Raw genomic sequence first — 19,533 nt, 5'->3', positions numbered from 1 at the left:
CTGGTCGCCGAAAGGCTGCTGCCGGTGAACATCAACTCGGAGCGGCCGGCGTGGATTTCCCCGCGGCCGGATGAGACCGAGCCGAATATCCCTGAGGGCTACGTCGTGAGCCTCGTGCGGCTCCACGAGCGGGGATTCGGCGTCCCCGTCAGCAGATTCATGTGGGCGCTGTGCGAATACTACGGAGTGGAGCTGCACAACTTCGGCCCCAACTCCATCTCGCAGGCGGCGGTCTTCATCGCCGTCTGTGAGGGGTATTTGGGAATCGAAGCGCACTGGGACCTGTGGATCCATTTGTTCCACGGCGAACTCTTCATCGAGAATGTGCGGGGCCAGCCAAGGAGGTACGCTCGCGCCGGCGGTCTGATGCTCCCCTTGCGCCCAACTCGAAAGAATTTGTACATCCCCAACAGGATGACGACGAACAACGCCGGGTGGACGCGAGGGTGGTTTTACCTGCGCAACTTCGGCAACCGGCGTTCACCAACAAGGTGCTCCAGGAGAGGCCGGAGAAGGGGGACTGGGGGGGTATTGCCCCCACCGCATCAAGCCAGGCTTGAGGTGCTCACCAATGCGTTGCGGCATCTGGCGAGGAGGGGGTTGACGGCGGCAGCCGTCATCGCAAACTTTCATCGGCAGAGGGTGATTCCTTTCATGGAGAGGAGCCTGCCAATTTTCGAGCTCACCCCCGAGGCCTCGAACGCGGGCTCGAGGACATCGTACGTACTGCTCCCCCGCGACGTCGCTGCCCGGAGGACGAAAAACGCGGTGGCGGAGTTCCCCGACAACCCAAACGATCTCTGGGAGATCAAGATGCGCCCCGAGATGGGGTACCTTCCTGTGGTAAGTTCCAGTTTCAACTTGTGCTACTCCTCTCCCCACTCCCTGATTCTGACTTGGTTGCGTTTGCATGGGGTGAGCTGCAAAGGCTACACCTCAAAGCCCCCGGTCCCGGAGGAACGCAAAGTCAAGCGCCTACACGCAGAGGCGGTGAAGAAGCAGAAGGACGCGGTGGAGGCGGCCGCCGCCAGGAAGAGGAAGAGGAAGGAAAAGCACGAGAAGGTGTGCAAGATTGCACACACGGAGGGAAAGCCGCGGCCCGCCACACCCGAGTCCACCAAGGAGGAGGAGGAGGACTCCTTGGACGCCGAGCTCAATTTCTCGGACGAGGAGGAGGCGGCGACAGGCACAGGTTTCCCGCCGATCTATCGAGGAGCTGGCGACGAGGATGTGCCAGTGACGCTGGGTGAGGCGAGGCTCACATCGGGGTCATTGGTGGATCCGCCCCACGCAGGGGCGAGGCGGAGGTCGCCCACGCCAGCGGCGGGACGAAGGTCGCCCACGCCGGCAGCGGGCGGGAGATCGTCTATGCCCGTGACAGGGCAGAGGTTACCCCTGCCGGCGACGGGTGGGAGGACACCCGCGCCTGCGGTGTCGACGGGTGGCGGCGGGTCCGCGGCAAGCGCGGAGACGTCCACACAGACGGCCTCGAGGCTCCAGGCAGATCCAAGGACGACACCCTTGGGTCAGTCGTCGAGAGGCATCATTGTGCCGTGGGCCCGAAGGAGCGGCACGGGCAAGCGTAGCATGAGCGCCCGGTCAGGGTAAGTGATCTTGATTTCATCCTTCACATTCGTTTAATCGACCCCCAATCCTGCTGACTTCAGCGTTTCTTCCCCGATTACCTGCTCCGGGGCCATCGCCAAGGATGCGGCCCAGCTTGCGCCGACCAAGGCCCTCAAGACCGGGGCGCGCGCAACGCCGCACACGGCGCCGCAGCCCCTGCCCGTCGTGGACATAGTGGCAGAGACCGCGAAGCTCCAGGAGGTGATGGCTCGAGGGGCCCAGAAGGCCCAACAGGCGCTGTAGCAGCCGCTCAGGCTGACGCCGAGGGGGATGTCGGCCAGGGCGGAGCAAATGAAGCCACCCAACCGGACATCGAAATCGAGGCCGGTCGGGGTGACGCAGATAGCACCACCCAGCCAGCGGCAGGAGAAGGAGCTGGAGGGGGCATGCAGGAGCGCCCCGCCAGCCAAAGAGAGGAGTTGACCCTCATCCTCGAGCCCCCAAGGGCTGGGGTCGAGAGCGTCACGGAGGAGGAGTCGGCGCCCTTGGCGCTGGCAGTGGAGGAAATCTGCACCCGGAGCCTGCAAGGGCCGGGGACGAGGGTGTTGTTGCAGTGGCAACATCGTAAACGGCGCCAGAGAACATGGTGCCGGTGGTGCAGCTGCCGGAGAGCAGCGAGGAGTTTGGGGTCTCGAGGGACATCGACCCTGTTGCTGCTACTAGCGCCGCTGACCGGATTGCCGAGTTCGTGTCGGCCCCCGAGGAGATGCTCAGCGCGGGGACGTCCGAGGGTCCCCGTCATGGGGCGATTATCTAGTCCGGGGTCCCCTTGGAACTTCTTCGCGATGAGCAGGAGGAGGAAGCCATCTAGGAGGCGCAGTTCCAGGTCGGCTCTATGATTCTGGACCACCTCGACCGCGCCGTGGAGCTCCATAGAATGATGGATTTCCAGATCAGTCAGGTAGGTGGCTCCCTCCCGGGAATTTCTCGTGTTCGGTTTTGTTTTCGTGTGCTTTACTCACGCTCTTCCACTTGCAGCGGCTGAGGGACATTTCGCGCGAAAAGAGCGCTGAGCTGACCCGGCTGTACTGCCAAATGCACTGGCTTGGGCAGTACAACGCCGATTTGGTGCTCCGGAATATCGACGCCAACACCCAGTTGACCAGTCTAGGAGCGCACCAGCGCATGCTAGAGGAGGAGCTGGCGCGGATTGCCGGCGAGCGCGACGTCCAGAGGGCCGCGGTGGAGTAGACAGCTCAGGAGGCCGAGGCACAGACTGCCGAGCTGCAGCGCATTAGGATGGCGCTCGAGCAGAAAGAGGCCGAGCTCCAGCGCAAGGAGGCCGAGCTCCAAGGCAAGGCGGCCGAGCTCCAGCGCGAGAGGACGACCGTCGCCATGCTCACCGGGACCCTCGAGGAGAAGGGCAAAGCCCTCGAGGAGAAGGAGGTCATCGTGCGGAATGCGGAGGCCGCCCTCAAGGAGAAGGAGGACTCCTTGTCCTCGCTCGAGGAGGCCACCCGAGTCCTGCAGGAAAAGGCACAGAAGAATATCGCGGGTGAGTGCTCGAGATTTCATTGTCGTTCGATCTGAATTTATCGCAGCTTACCTTGGTTCCTCTAGTCAGATCTGAGGTAGAAAGTGGCGGATGAGGCTGCGGCGAAGGAGGCGGTCAACATCGCGCTCATGGCGGCGCAGGCTGAATACGCTGACCTGGAGCGGACCGCTGTGAGCGTGTGCCAGGAGCTCGAGGGGGAGGGCGCCGTGTCTGGTAGCTCAGTGATCAGCCGCCTACGAGCGCTAGGTGCCCGGATCGCCGAGCACGCTAAGAGCACCTTCCGCCTTGGTGTCCTGCGAGCCCTCGCCGTGGCCTCGAAGCACTACATCATGGACCTCCAGAGAGTGTCGTCGGGGTACGTGGTCCCAAACGATGCCAGCCCAGACACTGCGTCGGCCATCATGGACGACGCTGACGCCACCGTCGAGGGGTTCGCCACCGTCCTGGCCGGGAAGCTTGAAGCTGACATCCCCCCATAGCCGAATTCGATGCTGTTGAAGACCCACAAGGGGGGATGATAACCCGTAGGAAGTTTGGGCCTCGGAGCCCATGTAAATAAGTTAGTACTTGTCGTAACAGCACTTCTGGATGTAAGAAATTGGTTGTTGTAAATCGACAGTGTGGCCCATCGAGGCCTTGTGCATTCGAGCCCTCATTTTCTTTGCTCTATTTCCGTGTTCTCGTATGCGACTAGGTAAACTTCTGCGAGGAATTTCGTGTTCATAAGCGACTTAGGCGTGAGGTGGTGAGGGGGGTGCCGTATCCCGGAGGCGTAGGCGGCCCCACGACTCGGCCGGCCCCGTACCGTAGTTGCTCATGCCTCGCGTCCGTTTTTTTCCAAGTATACGAGAAACTTAGAAACAGGAATTTTTCGAAAAAAACATTGGCGATTTTTGGGGACGTTCGGGGGTTCCCCCCGTAGTAGCCCCCGAGGGAGGCTTGGCTTTGCCGAGGGTAAAGCCAGGCGTACCTCAGTGTTCGTTCGCATCCGAGCCCCCGAGGGTTCCGGAAGGTTCCCAAAAAATAAACAAGTAAAGCATATTCCTTTATTGTTTCGGGAAATCGTAAATACGGGTACAAACGATGTACAAGTAGCTTGGAACTCTAAGGGTAGAAGCGACATAGCTGCTGTATGTTCCAAGCATTGGTGAAGACTTCGCTGTTTTCGTTCACCAGCTTGTACGTGCCGGGCTTGAGCACCTCGGCGATGATGTATGGGCCTTCCCACGGTGGTGAGAGCTTGTGGCAGCCCCTGTTGTCCTGTCGAAGCCTCAGCACCAAGTCCCCTTTGTTGAGGTGTCGGCGCCGAACTCGCTGCACTTGATACCTTCGTAGGGACTGCTGGTAACGCGCAGAGTGTAGGAGCGCCACGTCTCGAGCCTCATCCACTTGATCCAGCGAGTCCTCGCGGGCTTGCTGGTTCTATTGCTCTTGATATGCCTGGAGCCTCGGTGACCCGTACTCTAGGTCCGTGGGCGCCATAAACGAGGAAGAATGGGGTAAAACCCATGGCTCTGCTTGGGGTCGTCCTCAGGCTCCAGATAACCGAGGGTAGCTCTGTGAGCCACCTCTGGCCAAACTTGTTCAGCTTGTTGAAGATTCTTGGCTTCAGTCCTTGAAGGATCATGCCATTGGCACGCTCCACTTGCCTATTCATCTGTGGGTGCGCCACAGCCGACCAGTCCACGCGTATGTGGTAGCTGTCGCAGAATGCCAAGAATTTCTTTCCTGTGAACTGGGTGCCGTTATCGGTGATGATCGAGTTCGGGACCCCGAACCTGAAGACAGTGTCAGTAAAGAACAAGACAGCTTGCTCGGATCTAATCTTGCCGATGGGTCGATCTTCAATCCACTTGGAGAATTTGTCGATTGCCACCAACAAGTGGGTGAAGCCCCCGGGCGCCTTCTGCAGCGGGCCTACGAGGTCCAATCCCCACACTGCAAATGGCCACGTGATGGGGATGGTCTGCAGAGCATGGGCCGGGAGGTGCGTCTTTCGTGCGTAGAACTGGCAAACCTCGCAGGTCCGCACGACGTCGGTGGCGTCGGCGACCGTGGTGGGCCAGTAAAAGCCTTGTCGAAACGCGTTACCCACGAGGGTGCGCGGTGCGGCATGGTGACCGCAGATGCCAGCATGGATGTCACGGATCAGCTCCTTGCCCTCGGGGATCGGGATGCACCGTTGCAAGACGCCTGAGGGACTATGTTTGTACAGCTCGTCGTCGATTAGAACAAAGGACTTGGCCCGCCTAGCGAGGCGCCACGCCTGAGCGCGGTCCGAGGGTAGGATCCCTCGAATCATCCAATCGAGGTACTGGGTGCGCCAGTCTCGCGAAAGGGGAGCCTCATCGATCTCCATTGCTTCGGCCTCGTCCATGGAGGAGGTCTCGAAGTCAGTGCCCATGGGCTCGGCCTCGTCCGCTGAGGGGTTCCTGCCGGGGGGCTCGGCGCTCGAGGGGCCCGGTTTCGCCGAATCCTTGAAATCGACGGAGGGCTTGGCGATGTCGCGAGCAAAATGTTCGGAGGGACGGTGGTCCGCCTTGACGCAATCTTGGCTAATTCGTCGGCATCCTCGTTGTACTTGCATGGAACGTGGTTGAGTTCTAGGCCGTCGAACTTGTCTTCGAGGCGATGTACTGCGCTGCGGTATGCCTCCATCTTCAGATCGTGACAGCTAGACTCCTTCATCACTTGGTTGATGAAGAGCTGAGAGTCACCGCGTATGTCGAGGCTCTTGACGGTAAGCTCGATGGCGATGCGGAGGCCACTGAGGAGGGCCTTGTACTCCGCCATGTTGTTGGACGCAGGGAAGTGCAGGCGTATTACGTAGCGCATGTGCTCTCCGAGGGGTGAGATGAAGAGGAGGCCGGCGCTGGCGCCGGTTTTCATCACCGACCTATCGAAGTACATGGTCCAGCATTCAGCTTGGATTTGTGGCGGGGGCAGCTGAGTGTCCGTCCACTCAGCGATGAAGTCGGCCAAGATTTGGGACTTGATCGCCTTGCGAGGCGCGTAGGTGAGAGTTTCACCCATCAGCTCCACGGACCACTTGGCAATTCTACCCTCGGCTTCCCTGTTGCGGACTATCTCTCCCAGAGGGAAAGACGAGACCACGGTAACGGGATGGGCCTCGAAGTAGTGGCGTAGCTTGCGCCAAGCCAAGACCACCGCGTATAGCAGCTTCTGGATCTGCGGATAGCGTGTCTTGGTTTCAGATAACACTTCGCTGATGTAGTACACCGGCCGTTGGACAGGCAGAGTATGGCCGTCCTCCTGTCTTTAGACAACGATCACCGCACTGACCACTTGGGTCGACGCAGCCACGTACAGGTAGAGGGGCTCGCCGTCTATGGGTGGTGTGAGAATGGGAGCATGAGTGAGCAATGCCTTCAGCCTGTCGAGGGCTTCTTGAGCCTCGGGGGTCCACATGAAGCGCTCAGTTTTCCTCAGGAGTCAATACAGGGGCAAGCCTTTCTCGCCAAGGCGCGAGATAAATCGGCTGAGGGACGCTAGGCATCCCATGCTCGTACTCTCTGCTATAGTACCTTGGGCGTTCCGTAACGCCAAGGCTCTCCAGGGCGTTGATCAACAGGCTGGGGAAGCCAGGTGCAGCTTGGCAGTCGCCCTGGGTCCATCGTTCCTCAGCCATCTGAAAACAAAGAGAGGGTGAAAAACTTGCACAATTTCTTGGGGTACACCAAAGGAGTAGATGACATTTATTATTACAACACGGTGGGGTACAAACTTCATGGTACACGATTATTAAGACATGGTCCAAGCCGGGGTACTACTCCTATCATGGGGATTCTTCCTCGATCCTAAGGGGGCGCTTCTTCAGTGGGAGATACTGATCCATCATGTCATCCTCGGTCTGAGTTCCTTTCTCCCAGTGGGTTTTTTCGGGTTCTTCTTCTTCAGTCTGAGTACCAATATCCCAATGGGTTTCCATGGGTTCTTCTTCCTCAATCTGAATGCCTACATCCCATTGAGCCTCTTCGGGTTCTTCTTCTTCGTCTTCCTCTATCCACCCACCTATTCCCCAGCGAGCCTCGTACCTCCGCATCCGAGCTTGGAGAGCGGCTAGCGAATCCTCGGCGCGTGTGGCTCTTGCCTTTTGCTCTTCCAGTTCTGCCTCTTTTTCATCCATTTGGACTTGGAGGGCGGCTAGGGAATACTCGGCGTGTACGGTTCTTGTCCATTGTTCATCCAGCTCCTGGGTTGCCTTTTCCGCTCTGTGGACTTGTTGCTTCAGTTGTGCTGCTTGCTCGCGGTAGAGCTCATCCAGGCCCGTGAGATAGATGGATAGGTGGGATACTGTGTCTTCCAGGTCTTCTTCTTCCTTTCCGAGTCCTCTCATCCGGGCGATCCAGGTGCGTCCTCTTCCTTCAGTTGGCGGGAAGAATCCCATAGGAGTCCGCTGTAGGTGATGCTTGTAGATCATTCGGAGCCGTCGCAGGGCCTTACGGGCGGCTTTCCGATAGGTATCCGGGAAACGGAATCCAGTGGTGGAGATGAACCAAGGGTCCACATCAGGGTAGCGGGTGCTCCTTGCTATGAAGATCATCAGGTCACACCGAAGAGTGCCCTTGGAGTCGTACTCCCGGTAGAGAAACTCTGGTGGATCCACAACTCCGATGCGTTCCAGGCTGAGTATAAGCAACTTAGGAAGGCCGGGCTCTGCGTGACAGATTCCGCCGATCCATCCATTATCAGCCATCTGGAACAGGGCAAGAACCAAAGGTAAGTGTTTGTGTCAAGAGAGGGTTATGGATAGAAAAGTCCTAAGGTAAAGGGTCTGAAAACGGGTTTCGCTCCTAGGGTCACGTCCTACGGCCAACCTACGGCTCTGATACCACCTGAAGCGTCCCCTCATGAGAGAAGACTTAAATGTGATACAAAACACCAGTCCCAGGAGGCTGGTGCCACATTTATTACATCAGATGGTTCAAAACCGTACAAACCTTGGAGGACACTCGATACAGATAATGATAATAATTAACCAAGCTACAACATAACACCAGACCGCAAACCACATGGGGTCTAGCACGGGCTCAGAGTACTGCGACAGCGGAGGCATCTAAACAAGGCCGGTTCCACAGGCAAGGTTGGGTGTAGAACGATAACCCTACTCAGTGTCGTCTGGCACGAAGTCTGGGTCTTCTTCTGTAAAAAGTAAGAGTGGGGTGAGTACAAATGTACTCAGCAAGTCTAACCACACCCACGGAGGGGGGTTATAACAGAATAACATGCATAGGTAAATCAAGGATATGGTTGCGGTTTGATTTGCAGAAAAACGATATTTTATGCAGGGGTTTATTTAACAGAAAACCTTTTTGAAATCAGTTTTATGTAGAAACACGGAGTTCAAATTTTAAAACTGCTACCAGACTCCCCGTCCGTCGTAGCACACGGCACAACTGCCGGACACAATTTCAAAACAACTCACACCAGCCCATCCCTATGAAACACTAGTTATGTGACCACACCGTAACTCGCCCAATACCGTGGGCACGGCTATTCGAATAGTTTTTTAGCTCTGCAGAGGTGTGCAACTTTACCCACAAGTAGGATACCACAACTCGAACACCGTCGTGTCGGTGTAGATCCCAACATAGCCATTACCCACCTTAGCTAAGCCTGACTAGCCATCACGGGATGCACCACGGGGTCATCGACCTAACTCTGAGGTATAACCGGGGTATAAGTCACACCGAACATATCCCTTCTCCTTGGGCACCCGTTGCTCTCAGCCCTCCTGATGGCTATCACACCAACTAGTGGGATTTATGCTACGCCGTTGCCCATTCAATGGTCGAGTGGTTTGCACGATAATGGAGTTAGGTGAGATGACACACCAACTCGGTCCTTAGACACGACAAGATGGATATCTCCCTTCTTTGCCCTGCCACATTGGCACGAGCACACCAAATGGCAAATCCGTAGAAATGCCATCCATCCCGTCTACACTTTCTTTACAAAAACACCACATTTATCCCATCCCACACGCACACATTTTCTTTATAAAATAAATAGTATTATGAGTAAAGTCCTAAGCGTTCTAATATCGATTAACGTCCAAGCAAAATCAGACATTAATCTAGGTCGCCAAGGAATGGTCATCACAAATCAAGGGGTGGCTATCCAACCGTGTTTTCATGCAAGCAAAACATATGCAATTTTATAAAACAGGCCATTGGGTTGTGTTTATAAAAACTAGGACAGAAACATGCATCAAAGGATGGGATTGAACTTGCCGTCTTCGAAGCCTTCGGGGAAGTCCTGTCCTTCGGACTCGGGGTCGCGGAACTGGTCCTCGTTCTCCTGCTCACAGTACTGCTCATTGACGGGCTCTCCTTCGTTCACTCCGCGGTCTACAGCACACACAACAAGCATCCAATCAAAACAAGATCTATCGTTGAGCTCGAATCGGAATCACATAAAATATGGAGATAGAAGTGGCATTTTTGAGTGGTTTCTTAATGGTAAGGCCAAAACTTGGTTGAGTGAGGCGTGGTAAAGTTCCGGGTTGTTTCGGGGTCGTTTGGTACATGAAATGATAGGTTTAGTAAAGGTTCAGGATCGGATAAAGGGTCAGGGGCCTAGTTGTAATTAATCTGGAGGAGGTAGGGGCCTGGTTGAGATTTTTGGAGATATCCGGGTTATTCTGGAAAGGTCTAGGATGTAATTAGAATTTTGTTTATATGGGAAAAGGGTTTATTTGAGAATAGAAACTTAGACAGGGTTTCTTTCATAAAAAGACAAAAAGGTGGGAGGTCCCTTTCAGGAATAGAGGAAAGGGGAAGGGGTTTTTGGCAAAATTGCCATCCCCTTCCTCCCTCCTCCACGGGAAACAGAGGAGGCGGCCCAGGGGTGTCGGCGGCGGCCAATCCGGCCGCTCTGGGCTCCGGGGGTGGCCGCGGACCGGGGGAAAAGGGAGAGGGTGGTACGGGGGACCGATCCCCGGCCTCACCTTGAGCTAGGGTGGCGCGCAGAGGCGGCTCGGCGAGAGAGGGCGGCGGCGGTTGGGGGATGGCTGCGGCGGCGGCGCTGCGGGTTAGGAGGAGGGGCTAGGGCCGGTGAGTGATGTTATGGGGGTGGCCAGGGAGCTCGGGGCTCTTTTATAGCCGAGCTAAGGCAGTGGAGCGGCGTGGGTAGGTGAGACGCGGCGGTGGCAGCCGGCGAGCGGCACGGGCCGGAGTAATGGCGCTCCGGCCGCATCCGTTCGTCGTGGAGTGGCGTGCGGCGGTAGCGCGGGCGACGAGGCGGCGAGCAGTGCCGCACTGTGCAGCCGGACAGGGCAGCGACGGGCGTCGCGTGGCGCGGCCTAGCGCGCACGTGGGCTCGGCGGAGCTCACGTCGCTGCGGCCCGGCGCGTTCGCCACGGCCCGGTGCTCCGTGCGCGCAAGCGGGGCGAGGCGTAGCGGGGTGGCGCGAGCGGCGAGGCGGCGGCGCGCATGTGCGGGCAGCCTGGCAGCGGCGGGCGGCGCGGCGGTGCTCCGAGCACGCGGTCCACATGCATGGACTGGCTCGGCGGGGCGTGCAGTGGAAAGTCCGTGTACTTGCGGGCGCGCGCGCGTGGCGACGCCACGGCTCGGTGGTCGTGCGCGTTCGGGCGGCGGCTTCGCGGCTCGGCGTGGCGAGTCCGCGCCTGCGCGTGCGTGAGCACGGCCTGGAGTGGTCGGGCGCAGTGCGGTGCGCGGCCAGGGCGGTCGTGCAGGGCGAGCGGGAGGCGGGGTGCGGCTCGGGGGCGAGCGGGGGAGGGTGCCGGCCTGGCGGGGCTCGAGGCGAGCGGGAGTGAGGCAGAGGAGGGAGAAAGGAAGGAGGGAGGGTGAGAAAAGGAAAAGGAAAAAGAGAAAAGGGGAAAAAGAAATGGGAAAAAGGAAAAAGAAATAGAGGAAAAGAAAATGGGAGGGAGGGAAAGGAAAAACGAGGGAGGGGGGCGGTGCGCGCCAGCGGCGACTGCGGCCGCGGTCGGCCACGCGGGTGCGGGCCACGGGAGATGGGGCACGCGGCCAGGAGGGAAGGAGAGAGGGGAAAAGAGGGGGCGGGATTCGCGGCGGCCGGTCATGACACGTCGCGTTGGATGGGAAATGGATGGGACGTGAATTGAATTCGGGTGTCGGGTTGTTCAGGAGAAATTCTGGGACTAGGGTTCAGGGTTTAAGGAGAAGTCGAGCTCAACGACGAAAAACAATTTTAGCGCACGATTTAATTTGGTGAGTTTTTGGGATGTTACAAACCTACCCCACTTAAAATGAATCTCGTTCTCGAGATTCGGCTGATTCCTAAAAAGATGGGGAAATTCCTTCTTCAGAGCATCTTCGCGCTCCCACGTCGCTTCTTCTACTCCGTGTCTGCTCCACTGGACTCTGCATATCCGTACTTCAGAGTTTCTGGTCCTCCTGGTGACAGTATCGAGAATTTTGACCGGTACTTCTTGATATCGTAGATCTGGCTGTAGATCTATCGTTTCTACTGGCACATGCTCTGCCTCGGGTACCCTCAAACATCTTCTTAGCTGCGAGACGTGGAATACTGGATGTATATCTGACATTTCTTCTGGTAGATCCAAACGGTATGCTACTGCTCCAACTTTTTTCAGAACTCGGTATGGTCCAATGTACCGAGGGGCCAATTTTCCTTGTATTTGAAATCTTCGGGTTCCTCGAATGGGTGATACCTTGAGATACACGAAATCTCCTGGGTTGAAACTTATTTCGCGTCTCTTCTTGTCGGCGTAGCTCTTCTGTCGGGACTGGGCTGTTTTCAGCTTTTCTCTAATCTCGGCAACTCTTTCTTCTGCTTCCTTTATGAGTGCGGGCCCAACTAGGGCACGTTCTCCAACTTCCGACCACATCAGAGGGGTTCTGCATTTCCTTCCGTAGAGAGCTTCGAACGGCGACATGCCCAAGCTTGCTTGATACCCGTTGTTGTATGAGAATTTGGCATAGGGTAGACTCTGCTCCCAATCTTTGCCATAAGTGAGGACACATGCTCTCCACATATCTTCCATAATCTGATTCACCCTTTCCGTCTGGCCATCTGTCTGTGGGTGATAAGCGGAGCTAAAGTCTAGCTTGGTGCCCATGGCTTTATGCAAGCTTTTCCAAAATCTAGAGGTGAACTGGGTCCCTCTATCTGAAACAATTCGGCTGTGTACACCATGCAATTTCACTATATTTTCCACATAAAGCTTGGCTAGCTTTTCTCCGCCATAGTTGGTTCGTACGGGTATGAAGTGAGCCGCTTTAGTGAGTCGGTCCACTATTACCCATATGGAATCGTGTCCTTTCTGGGTTCTGGGCAAACCTACCACAAAATCCATTCCTATTTCATCCCATTTCCAAACCGGAATGGGTAGGGGTTGCAACAATCCTGCCGACTTCTGGTGTTCAGCTTTGATTCTCTGGCAAGTATCGCAATGGGCGACGAATCGTGCAATATCTGCCTTCATCCCATTCCACCAATATTTCTGTTTTAAGTCCATATACATTTTAGTGGATCCTGGGTGAATGGAGTAGGCCGAGTTGTGGGCTTCATCCATGATTGTTTGCCTGAAATCTCCTTTCTGGGGCACACAAATTCTATCTTTATACCACAACGTTCCCCTATTATCCACTCTAAAGTCTGGTGCCTTATTTTCTCCGGTCTGCCTCCGGATTTCCATCAGTCCCTTGTCCGATCTTTGGGCTTTCCTGATTCTCTCTTCTAGAGTGGATTGAACGTTCAGCACTTGGCTGGAGCCTCGAGGGACAATGTGCACATTTAATCGTGCCATTTCCTCTCGCAAATGGTCATTCTTGAGCCCGTAGGATTTCCGACTGAGGGCGTCGGCCACTACGTTTGCCTTCCCCGGGTGGTAATGAATTTCCAAATTATAATCCTTGACTAATTCTAGCCATCTTCTCTGCCTCAGGTTTAAGTCTGGTTGGGTGAAGATATACTTCAGACTTTTATGGTCGGTAAAGATTTCACACTTATTTCCAATCAAATAATGCCTCCAAATCTTAAGTGCGTGCACTACGGCTGCAAGTTCCAAATCATGGGTCGGGTAGTTTTGCTCATGAGTCCTGAGCTGACGGGAAGCATATGCAACGACCTTCCCATCTTGCATCAGTACACAACCCAATCCTTGTCGGGACGCATCACAGTAGATGACAAAATCCCGATGAATATCCGGTAGGGTCAGCACTGGGGCGGTCGTCAATCTTCGCTTCAATTCCTGGAAACTCCTTTCACACGACTCCGTCCAGGTGAATTTCTTCTCCTTCTTGAGTAGTTCTGTCATGGGCCGGGCTATCTTGGAAAATCCCTCAATGAATCTCCGGTAGTACCCAGCTAATCCGAGAAAACTCCTGATCTCACTGACATTGGTTGGTTGCTGCCAGTTGGAGACTGCTTCGACCTTCTCGGGATCCACTGCTACTCCTTCCGCGGTTAGAATATGACCAAGGAAAGCTACTTTCTCCAGCCAGAACTCACACTTGCTGAATTTGGTGTATAGCCTATGCACTCTCAGCTTTTCCAAAACTACCCTCAGGTGTTGTTCGTGCTCCTGAATACTCTTTGAGTAAATAAGTATGTCGTCAATGAAGACTACGACAAACTTATCTAACTCGTCCATAAACACTTTGTTCATGAGGTTCATGAAATAGGCAGGTGCATTTGTCAGCCCGAAAGACATCACTGTGAACTCAAACTACCCGTATCGGGTGACAAAGGCTGTCTTCGGGATATCACTCTCCCTGATCTTGAGCTGAAAGTATCCGGACCTCAGGTCGATCTTGGAGAAGTACTTAGCTCCTTTTAACTGATCAAAAAGATCATCGATCCTGGGAAGGGGGTACTTGTTCTTGATAGTAACTTCGTTCAGTGCCCGGTAATCAACGCACAACCTCATACTTCCATCCTTCTTTTTGACAAATAGGACCGGGGCTCCCCAAGGCGACGAACTTGGCCTGATGAAGCCAATTCGTTGCAACTCCTCTAGTTGTTTCTTTAATTCTGCCAACTCGGAGGCTGCCATCCTATAAGGTCTCTTGGCTATAGGGGCAGTTCCAGGGACAAGGTCAATAACAAATTCTACGTCCCTATCTGGTGGCATACCAGGAAGTTCCTCCGGGAAGACATCTGGATACGCGTTCACTACTGGGACTTCTTCCAAGGTCTTGGTTTCCATGCTGAATACCATCGGGTTCGCTCCACTTTCCCGGGTGTGGCAGGTCACTCGGACTCCTTCTGGGTTTGTTAGGTGTACTACCTTGTCCGTACAACCTATGAGGCCATTATGTTTGCTTAGCCAGTCCATTCCGAGGATCACATCTATCCCTTCTGACTTAAGTACTATTAGGTCTGCTAGAAACTCTACCCCACTTAAATTGATCCTCACCCGTAGACAACCCAGTTGACACCTGATGTCTCCTCCGGGCGTCCGGGTTAACAGGGGTGTTTTTAGTAGTACTGTAGGTATTTTATGTTTCTCCACAAAACTTGAGGATATGAATGAGTGTGATGCTCCAGAATCGAACAGTACTGTTGCAAGGGTTGAGCTGACTAGGTACTCACCGAGTACTACGCCCTGAGCTCCTTGAGCTTCCTGCGCGTCGATGTGGTTGACGCGGGCTCGTCCGAAAGACTGCTGGGATTGCCTCTGCTGATTGTTGTTGTTGTTGCTGTTGCCACGGAGGGGCACTCGGTTGGCACCCGTCAGAACTGGCTTGGGTCCGTTCACAGTGTTGGAGAAAGCTGATGTAGCCGGCTTGTTCTTGGCATAAGGGCAATCGGCGATGAAGTGACCTGTCTCACGGCAGTTGAAGCAGGCCCTCACGTTGTTGTTGCTGTTGGTAATTTGACTCGCATTACTCTGTGGGGCCATCATGGTGTTCTGGCTTCTAGGCTGGGTATTAGGGGCCCGTGGTCCTGTTGCTTGCGACTGAGTTCTGTACTGCATTGGGGCTTGGGACTTTGGTGCATTGTAGCTGAAGCTTCTGGCCTTCTAGGAACGATCCTGCTGGCGGGCCTTGCTCTCCAGGAACTTGCGCTTGTTATCTTTTCTTTCATCACTCTTGGCCTTCTCAGTGAGGATTGCTTTGTTCATCAAGGTGTTGAAGTCAGGATAAATCTGAGGGGTGAGCAGGGTCCTGAGTTCTGGGTTTAGTCCCTTCTTGAACATATCCTGCTTCTTCTCGTCGTCGTTCACTTCTTCTGGTATATAGCGAGCCAGTTCCATAAACTGATGGGTATACTCTTCCACCGACATATTCCCCTACTGAAGTGCGCGGAATTCATCTGCCTTGCGCTTCATGGTGGCCGAGGGGATGTGATAACGGCGGAATTCCCTCACGAATTCATTCCACGTGATGGCGGAGGCATCTCTGGCAGCAGCGCAGTAATTTTCCCACCAGGCTAAGGCAGTCCCGGTGAGTTGATGTGCTGCCAGAAGGACTTTATCTCGATCCTGGCACCCAAATGGCTCGAGCTTCCTCTAGATCACGCGGAGCCAATCATCTGCATCCAAGGGGTTGCTGGATCCGACAAAAGTGGGTGGCTTGGCCCTCAAAAAAGCTGTCAGCTTGTCATTAAAGGTCTGCTCTCGTGGCTGCCTGTTCACTAATGCATTGGCCAGTGTTTCTAGTATGAGAGTCTGGTTATGGATTATTTGTGCCAGGTCCGTGAAGGGTGGTGGTGGTGGTGGCAGCTGAGCATCATGATTTTCTCCTCTGCCCTGACTCACTTCTTGCTCTTCCTGAGGATGGTTTTGCCCGTTAGGACGTGCTCCTGCATCAGCGGCTGTAGGGTCCCTGACACAGGAGGCCCTCGTGACGCTTCGAGAAACCATCTGCAGATTGGGTAGGGTTTTTGTGAGATTGGGATTAGGTGATGTTTAAGTTGTTTAATTCATATTTTTGAAAAGGCAGAATTAACCTTCTGCCGGAGGGCACACACACAACAAGCACGCAACAAGGCAAACAAGCAACTTTTACTAAAGCGAGGCAGGGTACAACACGGGAACACGACTAGAACGCGTACTACACGTCCGGGTACAAGTTCAAACTTAGGGATACAACTTAAACCGAAAGGGCTAGAAGGGTACAACACTGGGGTAGGGTCGGACATTCTACTCGCGGGGTGAGCCTTCTCCTGGGGCGGGGTGTGCGAGTAGTCCGTGCTCGCTGTCCTCCAAGTTCCCGTTGTCTTGGGGTTGCACAACAGCTTCTCCTTCTCTGACAGCAGTAGACCCTTCGGGGTTCTCGGGTGGTGCTTGAGGGCTTCCAAAGAGCATTCCCCATCCAATGACGGGTGTCCCGAGTAGAACATGGTCTTCTCCGATGGCCGGAACTGGGGTCCCACTTCTGATCCGTTCTTGCATGCGCCGGTCTCGGGCTTGTCTGAGGCTCTCCTGTGCAACTGCCTCACTGCTGAATGCGGCTGCGGCTCTTGCCTCGGCTTGGGCTGCTCGGACCTGTTGGAGCCTCACCGCGAGTTCAGCTTGCTCAGCACGATGGGTCTGCTCCCTCAGCAGGTGGGCTTGTTCATCGAAGAGCTGATCCAAAGCGGCTAGGTAGGTAGCCACTTGGTACAAAGGGTCCACTTCATGGCGGCGCCGTTCCAGGCTTCTCATACGAGCTTCCCAAACAGGGGTTCTGATGGCCGGCGGGAAGAACCTTATTGGTGTGGGTGCTAGGTGTTCTTCGAAAATTCGGCATAGGTACCAAAGTGCCTTTCTGACAACCAAGGGATAGGTGTCTTGGTGCCTAAACCCTGTAGCGGTCACTCGCCAGGACTGGATGTCGGGGTGGCGTTCACTTCTGGCGATGACCATGATCACCCTGCAGCGGAGAGTGCCATGATGCTCGTACTCTCTGCTATAGTACCTTGGGCGTTCCGTAACGCCAAGGCTCTCCAGGGCGTTGATCAACAGGCTGGGGAAGCCAGGTGCAGCTTGGCAGTCGCCCTGGGTCCATCCTTCCTCAGCCATCTGAAAACAAAGAGAGGGTGAAAAACTTGCACAATTTCTTGGGGTACACCAAAGGAGTAGATGACATTTATTATTACAACACGGTGGGGTACAAACTTCATGGTACACGATTATTAGGACATGGACCAAGCCGGGGTACTACTCCTATCATGGGGATTCTTCCTCGATCCTAAGGGGGCGCTTCTTCAGTGGGAAATACTGATCCATCATGTCATCCTCGGTCTGAGTTCCTTTCTCCCAGTGGGTTTCTTCGGGTTCTTCTTCTTCAGTCTGAGTACCAATATCCCAATGGGTTTCCATGGGTTCTTCTTCCTCAGTCTGAATGCCTACATCCCATTGAGCCTCTTCAGGTTCTTCTTCTTCGTCTTCCTCTATCCACCCACCTATTCCCCAGCGAGCCTCGTACCTCCGCATCCGAGCTTGGAGAGCGGCTAGCGAATCCTCGGCGCGTGTGGCTCTTGCCTTTTGCTCTTCCAGTTCTGCCTCTTTTTCATCCATTTGGACTTGGAGGGCGGCTAGGGAATACTCGGCGTGTACGGTTCTTGTCCGTTGTTCATCCAGCTCCTGGGTTGCCTTTTCCGCTCTGTGGACTTGTTGCTTCAGTTGTGCTGCTTGCTCGCGGTAGAGCTCATCCAGGCCCGTGAGATAGATGGATAGGTGGGATACTATGTCTTCCAGGACTTCTTCTTCCTTTCCGAGTCCTCTCATCCGGGCGATCCAGGTGTGTCCTCTTCCTTCAGTTGGCGGGAAGAATCCCATAGGAGTCCGCTGTAGGTGATGCTTGTAGATCATTCGGAGCCGTCGCAGGGCCTTACGGGCGGCTTTCCGATAGGTATCCGGGAAACGGAATCCAGTGGTGGAGATGAACCAAGGGTCCACATCAGGGTAGCGGGTGCTCCTTGCTATGAAGATCATCAGGTCACACCGAAGAGTGCCCTTGGAGTCGTACTCCCAGTAGAGAAACTCTGGTGGATCCACAACTCCGATGCGTTCCAGGCTGAGTATAAGCAACTTAGGAAGGCCGGGCTCTGCGTGACAGATTCCGCCGATCCATCCATTGTCAGCCATCTGGAACAGGGCAAGAACCAAAGGTAAGTGTTTGTGTCAAGAGAGGGTTATGGATAGAAAAGTCGTAAGGTAAAGGGTCTGAAAATGGGTTTCGCTCCTAGGGTCACGTCCTACGGCCAACCTACGGCTTTGATACCACCTGAAGCGTCCCCTCATGAGAGAAGACTTAAATGTGATACAAAACACCAGTCCCAGGAGGCTGGTGTCACATTTATTACATCAGATGGTTCAAAACCGTACAAACCTTGGAGGACACTCGATACAGATAATGATAATAATTAACCAAGCTACAACATAACACCAGACCGCAAACCACATGGGGTCTAGCACGGGCTCAGAGTACTGCGACAGCGGAGGCATCTAGACAAGGCCGGTTCCACAGGCAAGGTTGGGTGTAGAACGATAACCCTACTCAGTGTCGTCTGGCACGAAGTCTGGGTCTTCTTCTGTAAAAAGTAAGAGTGGGGTGAGTACAAACGTACTCAGCAAGTCCAACCACACCCACGGAGGGGGGTTATAACAGAATAACATGCATAGGTAAATCAAGGATATGGTTGCGGTTTGATTTGCAGAAAAACGATATTTTATGCAGGGGTTTATTTAACAGAAAACCTTTTTGAAATCAGTTTTATGTAGAAACACGGAGTTCAAATTTTAAAACTGCTACCAGACTCCCCGTCCGTCGTAGCACACGGCACAACTGCCGGACACAATTTCAAAACAACTCACACCAGCCCATCCCTATGAAACACTAGTTATGTGACCACACCGTAACTCGCCCAATACCGTGGGCACGGCTATTCGAATAGTTTTTTAGCTCTGCAGAGATGTGCAACTTTACCCACAAGTAGGATACCACAACTCGAACACCGTCGTGTCGGTGTAGATCCCAACATAGCCATTACCCACCTTAGCTAAGCCTGACTAGCCATCACGGGATGCACCACGGGGTCATCGACCTAACTCTGAGGTATAACCGGGGTATAAGTCACACCGAACATATCCCTTCTCCTTGGGCACCCGTTGCTCTCAGCCCTCCTGATGGCTATCACACCAACTAGTGGGATTTATGCTACGCCGTTGCCCATTCAATGGTCGAGTGGTTTGCACGATAGTGGAGTTAGGTGAGATGACACACCAACTCGGTCCTTAGACACGACAAGATGGATATCTCCCTTCTTTGCCCTGCCACATTGGCACGAGCACACCAAATGGCAAATCCGTAGAAATGCCATCCATCCCGTCTACACTTTCTTTACAAAAACACCACATTTATCCCATCCCACACGCACACATTTTCTTTATAAAATAAATAGTATTATGAGTAAAGTCCTAAGCGTTGTAATATCGATTAACGTCCAAGCAA

Source organism: Panicum virgatum, chromosome 7K (genome assembly GCF_016808335.1).
Source record: "Panicum virgatum strain AP13 chromosome 7K, P.virgatum_v5, whole genome shotgun sequence".
NCBI lineage: Eukaryota > Viridiplantae > Streptophyta > Magnoliopsida > Poales > Poaceae > Panicum > Panicum virgatum.
Note: the sequence above shows the minus strand (reverse complement) of the source record.